Source organism: Schistocerca piceifrons, chromosome X (genome assembly GCF_021461385.2).
Source record: "Schistocerca piceifrons isolate TAMUIC-IGC-003096 chromosome X, iqSchPice1.1, whole genome shotgun sequence".
NCBI classification, from domain to species: Eukaryota; Metazoa; Arthropoda; class Insecta; order Orthoptera; family Acrididae; genus Schistocerca; species Schistocerca piceifrons.
This window is the reverse complement of record NC_060149.1, coordinates 385,071,901-385,082,894: the sequence shown is the minus strand read 5'-3', so window position 1 is coordinate 385,082,894 and position 10,994 is coordinate 385,071,901. Positions and strand designations below refer to the sequence as shown.

The following is a 10,994-nucleotide window of genomic DNA, read 5'->3' as shown; positions in this document are numbered from 1 at the left end:
TATGATCGGGCAGAAAATCTGCCGTGACTTTTTCAAAGAAAACATGCCGGCATGCTCTTTAAATACTAAAAATGTACATCAGGACAGTCGGACGGAGATTTAAATCCTGTGCCTCTCGAACGCGAGCAAGTGTCTTACATTACTCAGTAAAATAACATCTCCCGTTGATTATGGTGGCATCCATTTATCGATATTTTGTTTTGTCTGCGAAAATTTGTGAGATCAATTGAGAGATAATTAAGAAACGTGTGATAACATAGTGCTCAGTTACGAACCAAAAGAAACTCACCAAGCATACGGAGTACGATGTTTTCAAGCCGTAAAGTTCAAAAATGTTTCAAATGGCTCTGAGCACTATGGGACTTAACTGCTGAGGTCATCAGTCCCCTAGAACTAACCTAAGGACATCACACACATCCATGCCCGAGGGAGGATTCGAACCTGCGACCGTAGTGGTCGCGTGGTTCCAGACTCTAGCGCCTAGAACCGCACGGCCACCCCTGCCGGCTCAAGCCGTAAAGTGTTTAAAAGCAGCGAGACATACTGAAGGCGACACATCGTTCAAGAAACATGTTTGTGCAAATAATAAAAATAAATAAAACACTGTGTTTTGCAAAAGGCAGAGTTAAAAAAAAACAAATTTGCAATACAAACACGGAGAAACGGCAACAGGAGCTTCGAACTTATGCAAGAGGATAATCTCTTTTGTATTCTTAGACGGTCGGATAAGAGATGTTACACATTGTCTGACCAGAACCTTACTTATTTTTCTAGATGTGGCACTTGTTCGGAAATAGGACACAAAGATCAGAAAGTGCAACAGTAATTTTAACCGAAGTTATGTACCATTTTGTAACACACTCTTAATAAATGTTATTCGTTATTTCTTACTGTGTTACCACATTTGTTTTATAGTGCTGCTCTATCGAACAAGTGTTATCAGACGTACACTCAGCCACCATTAAGGGACCATAGTGCGGTAATCGGCCGTCATCCCGTGGGCCGCACTTCAAAACAAGCGCACCGCCAGTCACGCAGCCGCATTACCTACAGCTGCCACCGTGGCAGAAAGGCGCTGCCACGAACGCTTAAGCCGCTGCCAGTGATACACAAGCATCCCCTCTCTCCGGATCTCCAGCGGCGGATCTGCTTACGTTCAACCAACTACGCACAGACTCCCATTCTATGTGTTTGCCAGCCGGCCGCGGTGGTCTAGTGGTTCTAGGCGCGCAGTCCGGAACCGCGGGACTGCTACGGTCGCAGGTTCGAATCCTGCCTCGGGCATGGTTGTGTGTGATGTCCTTAGGTTAGTTAGGTTTAATTAGTTCTAAGTTCTAGGCGACTAATGACCTCAGAAGTTAAGTCGCATAGTGCTCAGAGCCATTTGAACCATTTTTGTGTTTGCCATTTCGTAACATTTATAGACTTTCATAGCGGTCAGGATTCGTCATCTGCAGAACAGTCATTGTACTGAAAAATGACTGAATTTTAAACCTATGTATCTGTATATAAGTCAACATTCAAATCTACTGTTATCAACTGACGCTGCAACTACAGCAAACAAAGCTATGTATTACTTCTGCTGTTTGATATTAGATGTAGAGTAAATTAATATCGGAATTCTCTGTACACGAACCACATCTGTTCCTCGCTCCTGCATCCACTAAAGAAGCACAAGACGTGCAAAGGAGGTTACAACACATGGCAGGGAAACAGTTTTCTACTCCTGTGGACTTTTGGACTGAATTAATAGTAGCATTACGTTACAACGTTCACATGTATACTTATCTTTCAACCGTGGGCTTTTGGGCTGAATTAATATTGGCATTCAGTTACTAAATTTACAACATAGATCTATTTATCTTTGAAGTGCTGTTGATTTCCGTGAACCATGACCGCTAGAGAAATAACGATGCGCGTTTGATGCCAACTTTCTTATCTAAATTATTTTCTTCTGATGTAATCCACGATCCCTCTAAGTCAGGAAAGGATGTATTTCCACATCTCGAAACACTTGTTCTATATATACAGGGTGCATTGCGTGAGACTCACCCCTGTCATATTATCAATTGTTCAAGATACTGAAACTAGGCTTTAACCAAATGAAAGTACGAAGAGGTACACGGAATTTTGTTTTATGGCTAATACAGGATGTGTCCTGAGTTGCGCTGGAGCCAGCATGGGAAAGACATTTGCTATCATGAAAAACACGACGTAAGGCTGACACAAGCGCATTGACGGTTTGTTCTCTTACATTACACTGCATGAAATAACCGTAGGCCTTTTCTTGGGTTGTTAGTACTCTGAAAAAAAGGGTTGCTGTATATTGTTCACACAGCCATCAAAAACCATGAGTAGTAAAAAAAAAAAAGTTGGTCCATTAATTAGCGTTGCACTAATTCCACACCACTCATACGTTTGCATATCATGTGGGCGTTATTGATGTAACTGATGATGATTTTCAGAATTAAAATGGCAATTTTTTCTGCAAGTTCACGAACACTGATAAAATTTTTCGTTGTTTGTGTTCCACTGCTTTGATCATTCGTAGAAATGACGTATTGAAACACGTGAAGCTGCTGAATAATTTATTTTTAATTTTACGATCGGTTTCGGTCATAGATGGTTTTCCAGTAGTTTTTGTTTGTAACATTCGTCACATATATCTCATAAAACAGTTGTCAAAATATAACATTTGTAAATAATATGTTGTTATGCATCTACCTTTGCATAACAAAACATTATTTACAAATGTTATAGTTTGACATTTGTTTTATGAAACAAAAACTGGACTGGAAAATGATCTCTGACCGAAACCGCCAGTACAATTAAAACTAAATTATTCAGCAGCTTCACGTGTTACCGTTAAGAGCACTCACGCTTCATCAGTCCAGTAAGTCCACTACCGTTTCTTTGTAAGAAATCAGTTTCAGTCTGTACACAGTTCTGTGAGCCGGTGCTGTGGTCACAACCGTCGAAAGCGCTTAATGACGTAACGATTGTCTCTGACTCCTTTCCAAAGGCTGTTCCCAATTCTTCTAGTTCAGATAAAACCGACGCGACACATGCCAAAGTCCGAAGAACGGGCTGGGGTGTATGCGGCGGTCGAAGTCCATCTTCCCGCTAGTAGTTCCCATGCAACGCCAGTCATAGAGTTTGTGATGTTTCTGAAACACCCTGTGTTATAGATAAAACAAAATCCATTGTCCCTCTAGGTACTTTCATTTGCCGAAAACATCGTTTCAGTCTTGAACTGTTCATGAAATGACAGGGTGAGTCTTACGTGCGTATGCAAAAGAACCGTTTCAGGGTGCTGAAAGACTTGATTTAGTATCTTAGAGGTGTAGCCGATTGTGTCAGAAGGAAGAATTTCAGATAAGAAAACGGGGATTCGACGCTCATCGCTTTTTCTCTACCGGTCATAGCTCATGGAAATTAACACCACTTGAGAGATAAAATAGTTCAAATGGCTCTAAGGACTATGGGACTTAACTGAGGTTATCAGTCCCCTAGACTTAGAACTACTTATAGCTAACTAACCTAAGGACATCACACACATCCATGCCCAATGCAGGATTCGAACCTGCGACCGTAGCAGCAGCACGGTTCCGGACTGAAGCGCCAAGAACAGCTCGGCCACAGCGGCCGGTCCAAATGGCTCTGAGCACTATGGGACTTAACATCTGTGGTCATCAGTCCCCTAGAACTTAGAACTACTTAAACCTAACTAACCTAAGGACATCACACACATCCATGCCCGAGGCAGGATTCGAACCTGCGACCGTAGCGGTCACGCGGTTCCAGACTGAAGCGCCTAGAACCGCACGGCCACACGGCCGGCACAGCGGCCGGCACTTGAGAGATGATCATATACACGGTGTCCCAAGAAAACACCGACGAGCCTTAGGAATAGGTTCCTCACACAGAAACAAGAGAAGAATTATAGTAAACATGAGTTATTTTCAGCGACCCACATATACAGGGCGTCCCAAAAAAACCGACAACATTTAGGGAGAGATCTCTTACACCAAAACAAGTAAAAAAGTAGTACAAGGAAAAAAGTAGTACAAATGGTCTCTAAAATGCATACCTTAAGAGCTATGAGCACTTGTTCAGTAGAGGAGGCGTATTTGACGCTAGTGAAGATGAACAAGCGCTCATCGCTCATAAGGTATGCATTTTAGAGCCCATTTGTACTAGACTTCTTTTCTTGATTTGGTGTAAGAGACCTTACACTAAATGTTGTCAGTGTTCTTTGGGATACTCTGTGTATGTGGATCGCTGAAAAGAATGTGGTTCTAGCGTGACCAGGTTCCAAATCACTTAAATAACACCATTACAGCCCATATGAGTCAAACATGGGCTAAGAGGTGGATCCGCAAAGGACGAATCATTTGGAGGCCACCAAGAAAACCAGGTTTGGCACCAGTGGACTACTTTCTCTAACGCCATGCGAAGAATTTGTTGAACTGAAAACCTGTGGAAGCATTAAGAAGTATCGTACGTCGTATTTCAGAGGCTTCAGTGATCGTCAGCCAAACGCTGGAAATAACTGGTTTGGTCTGACAGTTCCTTCTGAACACATGTACTCCGTATTTATACGAGAAAGATGGAAAGCATGAGCCACTGTTTTAACAATCCGACAAAAATTGTTTAAGTACTCAAAATTTAACGGCTAGCCTTGTATTCCCGTCTGCTACCACTTTGATGTATACGATGCTAGAGAAATAAGCTGGATTCTTTTATTGTTTCGTCTCGTTAGCTTTCCTGTTATTTGTTATCTGTTGAAGTAAAGAAAAATGTGAGTTAATGCAGATGAGTAGGAAAAACAATCCCATGCTGTTCGAATACATTATTAGTGACGTTCTGCTTGACAGAATCACGTATATTAAACAGCTAAATGTAAAGTTGCAAAGCCATTTGGAATGGAAAGAGTATGTATCGACGGTAATAGGGAAGGTGAATGGTCGACTGCGGTACATTGGAAGAGTTTTAGGAAATTGTAGTTTATATGTAAACGAGATAGTGTATAAAACACTAGTGAGACCCATTCTTCAGTACTGCTCAAGTGTTTGGGATCCCCACCCGATCGGTTTAAAGTAAGACATCGAAGCAATTAAGTATCGTGTTACTAGGTCTGTTAACGGTAGATTAGATCAAAACGCGAGTTTATGGAGTTGCTTTGTGAACTAAAATGAGAACTGTTGGAGGGAAGACGATGGTCTCTTCGCGACACGCTTCTGAGAAAATTTGGAGAACAGACATTTGCAGCTGACTGCAGAACGATTCTACTGTCAAAAAATGGCTCTGAGCACTATGGTACTTAACTTCTGAGGTCATCAGTCCCCTATGACTTAGAACTACTTAAACCCAACTAACCTAAGGGCATCACACACATCCATGCCCGAGGCAGGATTCGAACCTGCGACCGTAGCGGTCGCACGGTTCCAGACTGCAGCGCCTAGAACCGCTCGGTCACTCCGGCCGGCGATTCTACTGTCACCAACGTACATTTCACGTAAGGATCGCGAAAACAAGAGACGCCTGTGCTGTCACCAATGTATATTTCGTACAAGGACCGTGAAGACAAGAGAAATTAGCGCTCGTATAGAAGCATTTAGAGAGTCGTTTTTCCGTCGCTACATTTGCGAATTGAATATGGAAGGAAACGACTAGTCATGGTACACCGGTACACCATATGAAAGCTTACGAAATATGTATGCAGACGTAGATGTAGAAGTTTACAATAGCAGCTTTCCGCGCGCCCTATAAGGAGATAGATACTGGTCATACAAAATTTTCCGCGTAGTTGGGGCAGCATACCTCAAACATTGGTTAAATACCTCCTAGTGCAGTTCAGACTCTCTTATTAGAATAAAATATTTTATTCATCACTATTGGCAAATTTCGACTACATGGTCAATACCAATTGTCCCAGTAAAAATAACAACTGACATATATGAGGAAATAAACAATGAGAAATATGCACATGAAAAGCGACGAACAACATGGTTTTACAGTCAAGTGTATACAAAAGGAAACAGAGTACAAAATATAGTAGCTAAATCTTGATACTTACGTGTACATTGAATCATATGTTCTGATAATGATAATAACAGGTCGTAAATGCAGTGGTAAATTTTTTTTAAATGCCAAAGATGTCCAGATGTATAGTCGACCTTTATTATACATCCCAGACCATATAGTCGAAATTTGCCAGTAGTGGTGAATATTTTATTTTATTTTTTTCAGATAAGACAACCTCATGGGAAACAAGACGTCTTTTACCCGATTCAACAAATATTGGTAATAAATTGGATTTTTTAGGGAAATTCCTTCACGGTATGATACCACTTCATTTATGGAAGAAACTAAAATCATTTTACGTATTCGATCTTCTTCTTCTCGATGGGTAAAAACTGGCTCTTTTTTAAACTACTCGAAATGTTAACTCAATCTTCGCTTCAATCGCCACCGTCTCGGTTATCTTCAGGTTTAGAAAAGTATTCTTGCTACGCGACATGGCCATGTGACATTTGTTGTAACAGTGAGAGCCATTTGCATTTGGTAGTTTTGTACTTCAAGCATCATCTTATTAATTTTATGTTGTTATGCATATAAACGCTTCTAATTTTATCTCGTAAAGTCAACCACTTTTTGGTCGTAAAAAGATCTCATATATTTCTGTCCGTTTCTTATCTTGTTTCCTTGATGTCCGAGTCACAGTTCTATGAAACAGATCAGTTTTAGAAAGCATGTTCTGCATTCTGATTTTAAAATATGTCGTTATAAGTGCCCCAAAGTGCTTATTAACATAGCCACCAAGTGTGCTGCATTTCTTGATATCGTCTTTTACATCAACGTAAGATCTGCTAATAGGCACAATGCAACCTAAATATTTAAGTGAAGTTATCTGTTTTATTATTGCTTCATTAACAACCACTTTAATCGAAGGTGAATATTTTCTTGCACAGACGTTGTTTTAGTTGTTGGTCGACTTTTTCGTGCTATACGTCCGTCCTCAGCGTTTTTATCTTTCGGTTGTTACATTCCTTGGCGAATCGACTTCTGAAACTGCTGTTAGTCCCTGTTCATCTGCAAACAAGATTGTCGCAATATCACAGTTATCCCCCATGTATACTCTATCTGGGTTTTACTCTTGCTACTCTTCTAGAGTCTTTATGCAGTGAAGGTGACATACCGTATGCCTGGCATACACTTGATTGACTGCAAGAGATCAAGATTTTCACTTTTGCCGTTCAAATGCAGACGGCATCTATTGGAAAAGGACTTAGGTATTCTGTGGTTTGTGTAATTTTAGATATGACTTGTATTCTAATGTGGACTGCAGCTCACTGTCGAGTGTCAGATGTTTCCTGGAGTTGTTTCAGTTATTGTTTTATACCTAGGTATATAGCCTACTAGCTCTAGTAGTACTCATGTAAGCTGTTCGTGTGTTGTCCTTTATAATGGGGAAGATGCCTATTTTACTAGCTCTATGCCCATAGGACACTCATCATTTCACTTATTTCGCCTCAGTAATTTCCCGAAAGTAACCGGTAAAACATTTAAGCTCCTGTGTTTCAAATTCATATGTGTAAGAGACGTAATATATTTATGGTGCTAATTTCACTTTTAAAAGCTACAGCTGTATTTGAAAGCCTTCTACAGCCGGCAGGCAAGCTGCTTGTTACGTATGACAGACTTCCCCGTTATTCCGAGGACGCTGCATTGGTGCTGAAGAAGGAAAGGGAAACCGCAAATATTGTTACAGGTGGTGGAGTTCATCTTCCGTCATCACGTTTGCGAGTTATGAAAAACGGCAGTATTATGACATCCGCAAAAGTCGTATTGCAATGGAGGAAATGTGATTACTAAAAGCTGCGCAGTGAAATCCAAATAGCTGCTAAACATGAAAAAGAGACAGTTTATAATGACCGTTAATTGTGTCTCCCAAGTACCTCTAAACCACCAGAGAAAGCATTCCACATGATATACTTCGCCTGTATGGTTTCCCTTCAAAACAGTGGGGATACGAGGAACTGACGCTTGGAATTCGGCCCTTTGTTGTTAAATGGCCTAATGAGCTGTATTTGCCTGCTGGTGTGTTCGCGGTCTCCAAGACTTTGAACGTCAAAGTTACAGCAGATTAGAAACAGATCTTTTGAGGTAAGGAATAAATTAATAAATTAACACAGATATTTCAAAGTATTGAACGAGCATTGCGTCTGAACCGTTTGTTTCTAAACAGCTTATGTTTGATAGCAAACATTGACTTATCGCATCGACGTTGGTAATGCTACGTTGGAAAACACCACACAGTTGCTTACACTGAGGTGGCAAAACTCATGGAATACCTCCTAAGATCGTGTCGAACTGTCTTTTGTCGTGTGTAATGCAGCAACTCGACGTGGCATGGACTCAACAAGTCTTTTGAAGCCCCCTGCAGAAGTATTGAGCCATGCTGCCTCTATAGCCGTCCATAAATGTGAAAGTTCAAATGTTTCAAATGGCTCTGAGCACTATGGGACTTAACATCTGAGGTCATCAGTCCCCTAGAACTTAGAACTACTTAAACCTAACTAACCTAAGGACATCACAAACGTCCATGCCCGAGGCAGGATTCGAACCTGCGACAGTAGCGGTCGCGCGGTCCCAGACTGTAGCGCCTAGAACCGCTCGGCCACCCCGGCTGGCAATTGTGAAAGTGTTGCCGGTGCAAGATTTTGTGCACGAACTCACGTCTCGCTTATGTCCCATAAGTATCCGATGGGATTCATGTCGGGCGGTGTGGGTGGCCTAATCACTCGCTCGAATTTTCCAGAATGTTCTTCAAACCAACAATTGTGGGCCAGTGACATGGCGCATTATTATCCATAAAAACTCCATCGTTGAATGGCTGCGAATGATCTCCAAGAGCCGGCCGCGGTGGTCTAGCGGTTCTAGGCGCGCAGTCCGGAACCGCGCGACTGCTACGGTCGCAGGTTCGAATCCTGCCTCGGGCATGGATATGTGTGATGTCCTTGGGTTAGTTAGGTTTAAGTAGTTCTAAGTTCTCGGGGACTGATGACCACAGATGTTAAGTCCCATAGTGCTCAGAGCCATTTGAACCATTTTTGATCTCCAAGAAGCTGAACGTAAACAGTCCCAATCAACGATCGGTTCGGTTGGAACAGAGGTCTCAATCTATTCCATGCGAATACAGCCCACATAAACATTGAGCCACCGCCAGCATGCAGAGTGCCTTGTTAACAACTTGGGTCCGTGGCTTCGTGGGGTCTGCGCCGCATTCGACTCATCTGACAAGGCCACGGTTTTCCAGTCGTCTAGGGTCCAACCGATATGGTCACGAGCCCAGGAGAGCCGCTACAAGCGATGTCGTGCTGTTATCAAAGGGACTCGCATTGGTTGCCTGCTCCATAGTCCATTAATGCCAGATTTCCCCATACTATCTTAATGGATATGTTCGTCATACGTCACACATTGATTTCTGCTGTTGTTTCACGCAGTTTTGCTTGTCTGTTAGCACCGACAACTCACGCAAACGCCGCTGCTGTCGGTCATTAAGCGAAAGCCTACGGCCACAGCGTTGTCCATGGTGAGAAGCAATGCCTGAAATTTGGTATTCTCGGCACATTTTTGACACTGTGGATCTCGAAACATTGAATTTCTAACGATTTCCGAAATGTAATGACCCACGCTTATAGCTCCAACTACCATTCCACGTTCAAAGTCTGTTAATTCCCGTTGTGCAAGCACAATCACGTCGGAAACCCTTTCACCTGAATCATCTGAGTAAAAATGACAGTTCTGCCAATGCACTGCCTGTTTACACCTTGTGCACGCGATACTACCGCCTACTGTATGCGTGCATATCGCTATCCTACGACTTTTGTCTCCTCAGTGTATGATGTGCCCAATGCAAAATTGTCCGCTGTTTGCAGTTCATGGGTCATTGTCGAAGATGGACCATTACTCTTTGTACGAACTTGCAGACAAGCATTTAATGCCTCGAAAGCCAACGAACATGCGGAGATAAATTTCTCAATATCTGTCTTCGTAACCGGAAGAAATTAATCATCGTGGATGGAAACTTGCGATAGACTGGTTCATTCAATCCACAACGAGCTGGCTAAGCAAGGTTATCGACATAGAATTGTTCGCAAAGTGAAATTTGAAGAAGGGAGATTAGTGTATAACGTCCCGTCGAAAACGAAAGTATTAGGAACGTAGCAAAACCTCGGGTTATGGGAGGATCGTGAAGAGGAATTATCCCGGCATATGCTTTAAGCGATTTAGGGAAATGACGGAAAACCTAAATAAAAATGGCCGCACGGGGATTTGAACCGTCGTCCAGCGGAATGCGAGTCCAATTCGCTACCCTCTGCGCCACCTCGGTCGGTAGTGAAACTTGAAGAGCTAGTATTAGATTGTGCCAACGGCCTTGCCGCAGTGGTAACATCGGTTCCCGTCAGATCATCGAAGTTAAGCGCTGTCGGACTGGTCTAGCACTTGGATGGGTGACCATCTGGTCTGCCGAGCGCTGTTGTCAAGAGGGGTGCACTCAGCCCTTGTGAGGCAAACTGAGGAGCTACTTCATTGATAGGTCTCCAGTCTCGTAAACTGACATACGGCCGGGAGAGCGGTGTGCTGACCACATGACGTCTGTTGTCTGAGGATGACACGGCGGCCGGTCGGACTGTTGGGCCTTCCAAGGCCTCTTCGGACGGCAGTGTTAGATTGTGCGGGAAAAAATTCAGCAACAAGTACAAGAGAACTTAACCAATGAAGATCACACTTCGAAGATTGCAGCGTGGGGAGCAATGGTTCAAATGGCTCTGTGCACTATGGGACTTAACTTCTAAGGTCATCAGTCCCCTTGAACTTAGAACTACTTAAACCTAACTAACCTAAGGACATGACACACATCCATGCCCGAGGCAGGATTCGAACCTGCGACCGTAGCGGTCACGCGGTTCCAAATGGGGAGCAAT

General features: G+C 42.8%; 1 pseudogene; it reads left to right on the top strand.

The window, feature by feature from the left end:
- The first annotated feature begins 10,434 nt into the window (after window positions 1-10,434).
- Window positions 10,435-10,552, top strand: LOC124723760 (annotated as a pseudogene).
- Window positions 10,553-10,994: the final 442 nt, after the last annotated feature.